Here is a 12,288-nt window from a genome sequence, read left to right as displayed (position 1 = left end):
TTGCTCTCCCATCTCACCATCTGTTTCTAGCATCCTACCAAGGGTACAGGCTATTGCATGATCAGTTCCGCAAACACTGAAGGTATCAAATTTAAAGGCAAGTGTTTGTGTTGCTCATTTTGCAATACACCATGTTTTCCTGGATCCACCCAAAACCCAATGAAACACTGAATCACAAATACTTTTTTGCAGCTGATACAAATATCCTAATTACAGGAAACGCCCCAAATCAACTATATGCAGATGTACATAAACCTAAGCACAATTGTATGGTTGGTTTGAGGGGAATAAGCTACTGATAAACACAAAAAACAACATTCCTAAATTTATGTTTACAAGGTGATGCATACGACACCAGTATGATAGTAAACTCCAATAAAATTACACCTTCCTCGGAAATAAAGTTTTTAGGCATTTGACTTCAAATGGCATACACACATAAACAAAATAAATGGAATGCTAAATAGAATAAGTAATAAGACTGCATTTACTCTCTGTTAAAAGAATTTCCACAGCATTCCACTGTATGGAATTATATTCTGAGTTAATACAGCACATAGTTCAGTCATTTCCTTAGCTCAGAAAAGAACTATAAGAGTAATGCATCATGTTTGACAGACAGATTTTTCCAAATCCCCTCTCAAAAGTCATCAGTCCTAACACTTCTCTATCTGTATATACTAAAAATTTGTAAATATATCGGAACAAGTTTAAAAGACATAAATAAAATCTGTAATATGCATGAGCATGATATATGGCAAAAGGAACAGATTCGTGTCCAATAAATAACGACATCATCCAACAAAACTTCCACTACAAAGAGTGCTATACAAATTTACAACAGACTTCCACTTTTTCATAAAACCCCAAGGGCATTCTTACTGGATCATTGCTTCTATTCACCAACAGAATCTTTAGGACATTTGAAATACCAGAGACTTGAAACAAGGCAGTGTAGCTACTACAATAGTGCATATTCTTTTACGGACAAAGCAAAAAATTCATATGCTTGCTGAAATAGTACTGTTTTTGCACTTTGTGTGCGTGTGTGTGTTTTATATCTGAAACTTCCTGGCAGATTAGCACTGTATGCCAGACTGAGACTCAAACTCAGGACCTTTGCCTTTTGTGGGCAGGAATGCTAGTTCTGCAAGGTTCACAGAAGAGCTTCTGTGAAGTTTGGAAGGTAGGAGACGAGGTACTGGCAGAACTGAAGCTGTGAGAATGGGTTACAAGCTGTGCTTGGGTAGCTCAGTTGGAAGAACACTTGCCTGCAAAAGGCATAGGTCCCAAGTTCAAGTCTCGGCCTGGCACATAGTTTTAATCTGCCAGGAAGTTTCATATCAATGCACATTCCACTGCAAAGTGGAAATCTCATACTGTTTAGTGTTAGTTTGTGGTTTTGTATTGCATCCCATAATGTGGAAAGATTTATGGAATGAATAAATAAATATCAATTTAGGCAGAAAAGCATCATCAAATGATGTGCTTCAGGTTTTCATGCTAAGTATACTATTATATTCTTGTGTGTGAATTGTAGCTCCAATCACATCTTCTTGCAATGAACAGAGCCTTTCCTCCATAACAAAAAAGCAGTGGTTAGCACAGACAAACTGTGTGACTAGGATAAAACTAAACTCAGAATGGGATACAACTATCTGGAACGTTATCCACTCCTGTTCTGAACATAATTACTGTATATGCTCTTCTAAAGACTTTACATGACTATTACCAAAACTTGTAATGTTTATTGTTGAGCAAAGAACATACTCAACACAAATAAAAATACTGTGAACTGCTGTGTATACACTTGTGAGTGATCTAAGTAAAAATTTCATATACAGTGTTTTTGTTCCTCTACTGTCATGTGCGGAACATGTGCACGATGACAGTAATACCAAAACATGTTACAAGAGGCTATCAGGCCTGTTATAGAAGGTCCCATGATGTCTAACCAAGGAGTAATTAAGCTTTCAGTACACTAAAAATCCACTGGTAACTACAGAATTGTTATGGAACATGTGTGGGTAAGAAAAGTAACATATGAACAATTTTTTTGGTTTGTAGTAACAGACAACTTAACCCAATTCTATAAACTAGTATGGCAAGCTTAATTGTAGTTAAAATATCAAAAATCCAAAGGATGATTAGTATTGTAAGAACTTTAACACTTTAAATCACAACCATTTTAAAGCATTTCCAGCCCTGGTTTAAAGAGACAAAGTTCATTCAAAATATGAGGTTTGTTACTGTCATTTTAAAACAAACTAAATTTCACTAGTCACAGAGCCCTTTATCCATCGAGGACACAATATTATCCCCAGTTGCTTTACTAAAATCTAACTCGTGTGTGGACTGGGTTTCAAATCCCACTATTCCTGCGGAGAGTTCCAATATCTCAGTAACTAATCCATCTCACTCAGCCCCAACTGAGAAAACAATAAGCGTGCACCTGTAAGAGATAAATTTGGTAGACTTTACTGGCTGCTTCTGGAGAAGATAAAAAACAAGTAACACAGATTGTAGCTGATAATTTTGGAAGTATGTAGGATGTTAAGCATAGTAAGAAGGGTAGCAAAATGGTCACAAGTCCATTTGACTCATGGAGGAGTGTCATATAAATGTTGCAAACCCATTAACTGGTAGACATTTGAAGATAAGACACCAACTATGCCTCAAAAGCCTACTTACAAATTTCAGAAACCCGCATTAAGTGAGGATTCTAAGAATATACCACAGCCCCCTTATGACATAAACTGTGTGACTTCAGGCAGGGGGGGGGGGGGGGGGGGGGGGGGGGGGGGGTTACCTTCACAGTCTCGGATGAAATTCAATTTAGCATACTTTAAAATTCAGGAGTAAGTAAGAAACACAATTTTTTTGTTTTCTCCAAAAAATTTCGTGCCCTGAGATACAGGCCTCCAAAGATGACTGTGAAAATCATTTTGAAAGTGTGAATTTTGGGAAAAAATTTAAAATGCTGTATCTCTCTAACAGTTCTAGATATTTAGTTAGAGTTTTTTTTATTTGAAAGATAATTTTTTTATGATAACAATAGTATTTTCCATTTGGACATATCTGTCAAAATTCTATTGCTGTCGCCTTTTTGATTTTTTTTTATGATTTACAGAAAAAAATTTTTTTTTCAAAAATGCCAATCCAGAAAAGTTGGATTTTTTCTGTAGATCAGTACCATGTAGTACTGTATTCACTGTAAATGAGAGCTTCTACTTTTAAGTTGGACAGGCTTTATTTTAAACAATATTTTTATTAACTTACAAGGGTAATGTATGTCTTCACTGAAGTTGTTTCTTATTAATTTTTTTGTTACAATGTTTATTTCTAATGTCTTTGTTGCAGTTATTTGTTATCACTGCCTGCCTGCTTAGCTTGGTGGTCCCGTGCTTGCCTCCCATGCAAGTCGCCCAATGTGGTGTCGAATGAAATAAGACTTGCACTTGGCAGCCAAACATCCCTGAATAGGGTGTTTCTGGCCAATGATCCCATATGCTCATTTCCATTTTTTCAGTTGTTATCACTTTCTTTGTTGTAATTATTTCTTTTCACTTTCATTGTCGTAGAAATTTCTTACCCTTTGTTGTTGTGGTTGTTCACTGCAGGTTTCTGTATTCTAGTTGTTCAGTGTTAATTTGTTTACTGAAGAGGTTTCTAAGAAATCTAAGACCATCCAGTGAGTTCTGTGTTTTCTTGAGGAATTTGCCAGTTAACACAGTTGCAGTGTGTTTTGTGAAAAGAACTGTTTGAAATGTCATCTGACTTGGGCCACAGGAGAGTGAACTGTGCTGACTATTTGAATATCAATAAGAGTGATATACAAGACAGACAAAAAACAGACTTTGTTCAGGGTGGGAATAAGTGTTCTCATTTGAAGACTCTGTTTCACTGTGAAGATGTTTACAGTGACAACTATTTGTGTTCAAAATGTTTTGACAGAATAACAAAACTAATAGTATCTGAACAAGGTGAAACCTCCCATGGCACAGATTATGCAGATTTTGTATCAATAGAGGAAGAATTAAATATCCTGAATCAGTCAACTACAGAGTTAGGTGTTAGCCCTATTAAGAAACCGTGGTCAGTGAAGTTGAGTCATATGCTCTATGCATCATGAAAGTGCAGAGAAATTACTAAAGCTACGGATTAATACACTACAGCAAAACTGACCACACTCTTCAAAGTAGAAATTCCATCTTCAGAAGAAAATGAACCAAAGCACTCCTGCACCTCTTGCCAGGAACTTTTCACAAATATCAATTCAGCTGTTGAACACTGCGCATCCTACAGTGAAAAGGTGCAGTTTTAACCATTATTCCAGAGAAATTTTCAAAGAAAACAATTTCGAACCACATTCCATCAGTATCAAAGTACATGGTAGACAAATCAAGAAATGTGAGGGCTGTAAAAGGAGTCTTTGGAAGACCAGATCCCTGCTGTGGTCATCCTGTAAAAGTAGCTCAAGTTCAAATAGTGCAGTCATTGTACCTGGAAGATAAATGGGACTGTTCTCACCAGAGTGCCAAGAAAGAAGACTGTAATAGCTGAAGGTCAAAAAGTTGTGAAAGTGAAGAGGTACACGACTCGAAGTATTAAAGAAACTTTTGCAATTTATAAGAGCAACTTTACAAATTTACATATTGGAAGGTCAAAATTTTATGCACTACGACATAAGTGGGTAGAATGAGATTTTCACTCTGAAGTGGAGTGTGCGCTGATTTGAAACTTCCTGGCAGATTAAAACTGTGTGCCGGACCGAGACTCAAACTCGGGACCTTTGCCTTTTGCGGGCAAGTGCTTGCTCTAAGTGGGTAGTTCCACATGCGCCTATGGCTGTCTGTTTATGTGTGTACTGTGCGAATTTTGAACTGTGTGTGGTAACTTTGAAGAACTTACTGGAGCACATGACATACGACACCTTGGTTGGGCGTGTGAAGTCATTAGTAGTCTGTGACGTAAAGTGAATGTGGTGACTGCCTGGAAAGGGAGGACTGTTTTTACGGACACTTGGCCTGGAAGACGTAGCAGATAACTCTGCAGAAATTACATATGCAACATGGGAGGAAAAATAAACTAATTAAGAAAATGGTTGCCTTTGACAATTTCATTGATGAACTAAGTAAATGAACACCAGCATCTGAAGAAATTGCAACAATAACACATTGCAGAAGTGAAAGGGTGTGTACAGGTTGAAGAACTATGTTTAGTGCTTCACTGTGATTTTGCTGAGAAATGGTCTGTAATTCTCCCACACGAAGTACAAGGGTATCATTGGAGTAACGACCAGGTTTAAATTTTTACAGGAGCGACATATTTTCAAAACGAGACCACAAGTGTTGTAGTTATAAGTGATGACACAGGACATGACTCAGCACATGCTTTGCTAGCAATGCGCAAAATTCTTCAACTGCAAACAGGGGCAAAGAGGATCATCATTATTTCTGTAGGTACTCCCAGTCATTTTAAAAATCGTTAACAGCTGTTTGAATTGAGTAAGTCACTTTTGCCAACTGACTGGGTATACAGTGCTACTGGTCACAGGAAGAGGCCTTGTGATGATGTAGGAGGCCTGCTGAAGCACCATGCTACAAAACATAATCTTTCCAGACCAAATACAGCTGCAATTCAGAATGCTGAGGATTTTACAAGAGTCATGAAATCTTACACCTCCAAGCCCTCATTCTTTTGTCCAAAGAGGAAATCGAAGAATTCCGTAAGAAGAAAAATGAAGAATGGTCCAAACAAACTAATCCTGTTTAAGAAATTCAGAAGACACATTTTCAGACTCAAAGTGATGGACAAACTCATATTGCATGCAATTCAAAGAGCAAGAAATAAGAAATTTCGTTCATTCGGTTAACACCTCAGAAACAGCAGGCTAATGTTCAGATTCACAACCTGAGAAGGGGGATGTTTGTGGCGTGTGTGTATGACTATGACTGATGGATTGCAGAGATCGTAGACGACAGTTATGAGTTAAACGAAATTGTAGTGAACTTTATGCTACCTCATGGACTAGCTGCTGGATGTAGGTTTCCAGCTGAAGGACAGCAACAACGCCATTGGTGCTCACTTCCTGTTCACAATGTTTTGAAGATTATAAGTGCTGCAGTTCCTATTGGTTCAACAGGAAGGCATCACTCTATATCAAAGGAAGATACTGAAGCAGTAGACCACATTTTTAGTTCATTGACTGGCTAATTTCAGTACAAAGTAGAGAGCACAGAAGTTGCACAAATTGAAAACTTTAATTCTTTGGACCTTTCTCATACATTCTGGGACCATTTAAAATGCTTGAAAAATGAGTCTCTTTCTCAACTTTCAAAACTAAAATTTGTAAAAGCTGTTCAAGCTAAAAGTGAAAGCTCTCCTTTTCATGGAATGTAGAGCGATTTGGTACTAATCAACAGAAAAAAATCAAAATTTTATGGATTGGAATTTTTGAAACAAAAATTTTCCATAAATTATAAAAAAAGTTCAGAACGCTATAGTAAATGAACTTTGACAGATAAGTTCAAATGGAGGATTTCTTTGTAATCATAAAGCAATTATCTTTCAAACAACAAAATATCAAGAACTGTTTCAGAGATTTTTTCCAAACTTCGCATCTTCAAAATGGTATGCGCAGTGTCATCTTTGGAGGGCTGCAACTCTGAGCATAATTTTTTTTGGAGGAAACAAAAAAATATGTGTTCCTTACTTAGTCCTAAATTCAATAACATCAGAGACTATGAAAGTAAGATTTTTTCCTAGCCTGCCTGAATTGATATGGACTGTGCCTTATGTATTGCTACTATAGCACTTACAAATCCAAGATCATACTAAATACAGCATGCACAGAAGTTATTAAGTAGTCATTCTGCATAAACTAGTGAAAAGGAAAAATGCTACTGTCTGGTACAATGGAAGTGATTCAGTAACATCAGAGATTATGAAGGTAAGATTTTTTCTTAGCCTGCCTGAATTGATATGGACTATGCCTTATGTATTGCTTCTATAGCACCTACAAATCCAAGATCATACTAAATACAGCATGCACAGAAGTTTATTAAGTAGTCATTCTGCATAAACTAGTGGAAAGGAAAAATGCTACTGTCTGGTACAATGGAAGTTATTCTCTGCCATGCACTTCACAGTGATGTAAAAAGTATGGATGAATTGGTAGACATAGAATAGCATTTACAATTACACAGGAGGTATTTATACTGTTCAAAGAACATACAAGAGACAGATAAGTTGATAATCTTGGATACTGCTATGTTATCTTCATGTTAAACACGATACTTGCATAATTCCATGTTTCTGTTTAAAGTTTCTGCAATAAATCATGACAATAATACACCTATAAGATACTTCGTCAGTCCTAATTTGGACTTCAAAATGGGTTCTCCACAGAACATGCTACTTTTCACTTCACAAATCAGGTTATAAAAAAAAAAAGCAAAAACAGTTTATTTTCCAATCTGAAGATACTAGTATTAGATTCAAACCTAATGGAGATGACATTTGAAAATGAAAATATACATTTTTCTTTATTAACTAATTCTCTGCAAATGAGTTGCCACTGGACTTAGATAATGCACAGTACAAGTAATTCTGGACTGTACAGGCCTAACTGCAGCACTTGAAACAATACAGGAGAGAAAATCAGTACATCAAACAGGATATTCTAAGTTCTTGGATTGTTTACATAATTTAAATCCTTAACTGAATAAGTCACAGGTTGTAAGCATTCTTACAGTTCTAAGCTCTTTCACATTTTTGTTGTGTGCGAGCAAACTTGACAGATGAAAATATATAAAATGATGAGTTACTTTTCTGTTTACACTCAGTAATGTCTTATGGTATCACATTCTTGATAAATTCTTCATTATGGAAGAGAGTGTTTGTTATATGGAAGTGAGTTATGTGGTGCACACTCTAGAACTTCTTCTACAAAGCTATTTAAAACTGTTGGTCATATGGACAACCATCTCACAATTTCATTTCCTTAATATGTTTCTTCTCAATGTCAATCTCAGTCTGAAAACAACAGCAAAATTTATAAATATAATATTATTGCAAAAGAAAAAGTAACTTGCGCTATCCACCACTGGCTCTAATGTGACAAGTAAAGACAACGGCAAAATAAAAACGGAAAGACGATTAGGATTGAATGTCCAGTCGACATCAAGGTCGCCAGCGACGGTGCGATAATATAAAAAAAGAATGATCATCTAAATGAGCAGCGTGTGCAGTTCATTGCCAATACGGTATTTTTTTGGGGACTGAGTGGCAAATATCGAAATCTTGTTCATACACTGAATAGTGCGATACCCTACCTTGTAACAACATGATAAAAAGATTTTTCAAATTTCAGATTATCATTAAGTAACGCCTTATAGTTTTACGGCCAACTAAGCAAGGAGTCGTTAGTAAATATACAATAATTGGTAAAACAGAAACTAAAACCTCTGCCACTGTAAAATGTAATCCCCCCCCCCCCCCCCACACACACACACACACACGTCACCATTCTCCATTCTTCTTCCAAAAATACTCCACATCCCACTGTTTAGCTTCTCCCCGCCGCCCCCTTCAAGATACCTTATTGGTGCCCCTGACTTAACCATACGAAGTCAAACCATAACCTTTACAGTTAGCACTACAGAAGAAGATCAAAGCAACACTCAGCAAATCCCTTGCAGCACACATAGTAAACAGTCAATGGTAACGTTTCGCCCAAATAATGAAATACCTACGTATTTAATTCTGTACCAATCAGCTTCCTGTTCCGCAGCACTCCCTCGAACCACTTGCGCTGTCACGCAGCTCTCCGGACTCCTAAGGCAGCCTCTGTATGTTACGGGATTCCCCTGCTGTGACGATACATTGGAGCTTCCCCCATAAAAACATGTAATGCACTGATTCCGGGAAACATGCAACATTCTAATACCCGCTGCTTTTCCCTTGCTTTCGTCTTTTGGTATGGAAAAGTATAAAAGAGTTTTCAATGTTCTTTAATGGGATAAAAAATTATACCTGTTTAACTAGTTACTAAAAAAAGGTATTTTGGTAATACAAAACTAACAGTAAGTGTACCGTAACTTTCATAACAACATTAGGTATTCCATCGGTATAATAAATTACTCGGTATCTGAAAACGGTATTGCGAAGTTTAACGTCGCTGATGTGTTCATAATAAATAACGAATTACTGCTTCGCAGTTCAGCGTCTTAATGGATGCAGGCAAATCAGCGTAATGCGGTACTGGATAATACTATCTGGCTGCTTGTTGACGCGACCTTCAGAAGAGGAAGGATCCTAGTTCTATGAATTCGCTCCGAAGACGTCCGATGGTAGCCGACATACTACGAAGCACGCGCTGGCCTAGCTGTTTCGCTCCGTACGTCCGGCAGACAGACAAATGGATTGCCCCCCTGCCCCCCCCCCCCCCCCCCGGCCCCTCGGTAATGAAGCAATAGTCGGTTGACGACTGATGCCTGCCAGACTTAAGACATATCAGTGGTCAATAAAAGAGCCGGCAGAGAGAGAATGTTTTCTAACGAGGAGCAACTAAATCCAGAGACTGATTGTATAGATAAATAAATGTAACAGCAAGAGTGAATATTGGAAAAAAATCATTGAATGGAAAGTAAAAAAATTGACGGTCTTTTTGAAAACACATTTTAATGGCTCTGAGCAATATGGGACTTAACATCTATGGTCATCAGTCCCCTAGAACTTAGAACTACTTAAACCTAACTAACCTAAGGACAGCACACAACACCCAGCCATCACGAGGCAGAGAAAATTTCTGACCCCGCCGGGAATCGAACCCGGGAACCCGGGCGTGGGAAGCGAGAACGCTACCGCACGACCACGAGATGCGCGCACACATTTTAATGCACTGCAACTTTTCTCGAAGAATTTTTTTCATCAAATCGGTCAATTCTCAGACAGTGGACGTCTTTTGGCGATGAAACAAGTGTTTATATAGAGATGGCAAACTAGTGTTTTTAGTTGTAGCGCAGAAGTAACTTTATTTCGCGAAAGTGCATTAAACCAGCGTTTTCAGATATAGCGCGCAAGTAACTCTATTTCGCGAAAGTGCATTATAGGTACGTCAACGTCCAAATAAGGTGTTTATTTGTAGTAATGAGGATGAAATTAAATTAATTACTCATCTGTTTCCTAAGGGTGGTAGGGACCTCAAACAGAACACAAACGGCACGACGTCTTCCGACTTCCCCGACAACTACTGTTCAGAAAACGCCGGCAGAAAGTGACAAGAAAACTTTTACAAGCTATAGTCGAAATTGGTGTGACCATGTTTCGGCAAAACGCGGTAAATTTCCATCAGTAGCCGGTCATTGCCAATTTTAACAACACAACATTGTTACAACACGCTTAATTTAATTTAATATTCATAATTATTAATAAGTACCAAATTCGAACATAACCGTCTTTATCCTGCGGCTTCAGGAAACCTTATAATTTTCCTTTATTGTTTCTACCACATCACTGAGCGGCGTGGTATTGTGCCTAATACACTAGAACCGCATTCGGGAGATCCAGGTTCAACACCACAGTCCGCTTTCCCGTTGTTTCCAAGTTCATTCTAGGCGAATGAAGAGAGAAGTACATGGAAAAGAATTTCCATCTTGCTATACCCTGACAACACATGCGTGGTTCCCACTTTTTAGGTCATTGATAATAGCCAACGGTTGAAGTACGTTAGTTTATTGTTTTACTTCTTGTCGACAGCTAAGGCCATTAGAAATGGAGCTTACTCGGCATTGTTATTATTGGGGGGAAGGAAGCGGCGTGGCCTTTTCAGGGCACCATCTCGGCATTCGCTTAGAATGAACTTGGTAACAACGGGAAACCGGAATCTGGATGGTTGGCTGTGGGGCTGAACACGTCTATACCTATGGCCGTAACTGTTCTAAATTTTTAGTTGTAAGGTAAGTTTTATGTGGTGTTGTTTGAACTGGTATACCGTATACTTCGCTTTTTGCTGCTTTATCGCCACAGTTTCTTAATCAGAAAAACCAACAGCTAAAATTTAGAATCATATTTATGACAACAATGAGATTATTTGATATGGGTTTATTTGACTTACTTGCAGCTGAACTGTGTAAGGAAGTAATAATTTTACAACAGCCTTTCTTTACACTAGTTTGAATTTATTGGAATTCCTTTCGCTGATGATATGTACAAACATAATGATAATTACAGTACGGTACAACTTGTCATCTCCTATGAGCTTGCTACGGTCGCAGGTTCGAATCCTGCCTCGGGCATGGATGTGTGAGATGTCCTTAGGTTAGTTAGGTTTAATTAGTTCTAAGTTCTAGGGGACTTATGACCACAGCAGTTGAGTCCCATAGTGCTCAGAGCCATTTTTGAACCTATGAGCTTACAATCATCCTCAAACTCGTCAGTATGGCATTTAAACAAAACTTTCTGCGAGCCATTCCTCATTTCCCTTACCAAAATCTTGCTCTCGCTTCAGTACCGATACTTTTTCATTTTTGTTGGCTCAGTTAAATAATTTGGTACCCTATGTTGGTGAAAATTAATGGAACCGCACCTTCATACACTTTGGTGGAGGTCTTGGGCACTGCTGCCCATTTACATGCAGATCTTTAAAAAAACTTTAATTATTACTAATGTCCGGTTCTTAAAAATGTTTCGCACAGACCACGGATCTCTCGGAAATTATCCAGCTATTCCTAGGAACTGCTTTGGGCTTGTGTGTATCTGTTGAGAATCGTAATGCTGCAGTGTAGTTCATATTACCACTCTAAAAACTGTTCGTATATCCTGGCACAACACATTTGTATGGCATCGGAAAAATGTTATTTAATTAATAATTACATACATTTGCTATAATTGAAACACAAATTTTTACTGACAGGTCACTGCCAGTGTGTGCGCGATAAAACATTGTTCAGATATGACTGGAGGTGGGTATACACTAGCGTGACCAACGAAGGTTGGCCGAAACTTGCTTAGTGCGTGCGGGCGGCTAATCGGAGCCAACGAAACGGTTGGCCTTGGTTGCAGTTCGGACTGCCAACGCTAATTATCAAAGCGGTGGCAGTGATATGGGCCTGATATCACCTCCCCCTGTGGACGCCGGGTCAAATGTTCGTTGGCTCAGTAGCGATTTGCTGTATCTGTTGAACGGGTATGTATCTGTCGTGTCTAAGAATGTTGGAGTATTGAGTGGAATAGGGAGACACCATTAAAGCTGATAGTTTTATCATGAACGGGAATGTTATGGGA

At 38.2% G+C, this 12,288-nt stretch overlaps 1 protein-coding gene across 3 annotated transcripts in view; it reads right to left on the bottom strand.

Moving 5' to 3' along the window:
• The window catches only part of LOC126187788 (uncharacterized), a 47,131-nt gene extending 37,794 nt beyond the window's left edge, over positions 1 to 9,337 (bottom strand). The window contains exons 1-2 of one of the 3 annotated variants that reach the window (XR_007537791.1): positions 8,757 to 9,337; positions 7,446 to 8,037 (exon numbers count right to left, since the gene is read on the bottom strand). The gene's annotated coding sequence lies outside the window, so the exon portion shown is untranslated. Of the gene's footprint in view, positions 1 to 7,445; positions 8,038 to 8,756 lie in introns of those variants that run through there. The other 2 variants (XR_007537792.1, XM_049929060.1) reach the window with 2 other exon arrangements.
• Positions 9,338 to 12,288: the final 2,951 nt, after the last annotated feature.

Source organism: Schistocerca cancellata, chromosome 5 (assembly GCF_023864275.1).
Source record: "Schistocerca cancellata isolate TAMUIC-IGC-003103 chromosome 5, iqSchCanc2.1, whole genome shotgun sequence".
Taxonomy (NCBI): domain Eukaryota; kingdom Metazoa; phylum Arthropoda; class Insecta; order Orthoptera; family Acrididae; genus Schistocerca; species Schistocerca cancellata.
This window is presented reverse-complemented; position numbering and strand designations above follow the sequence as displayed.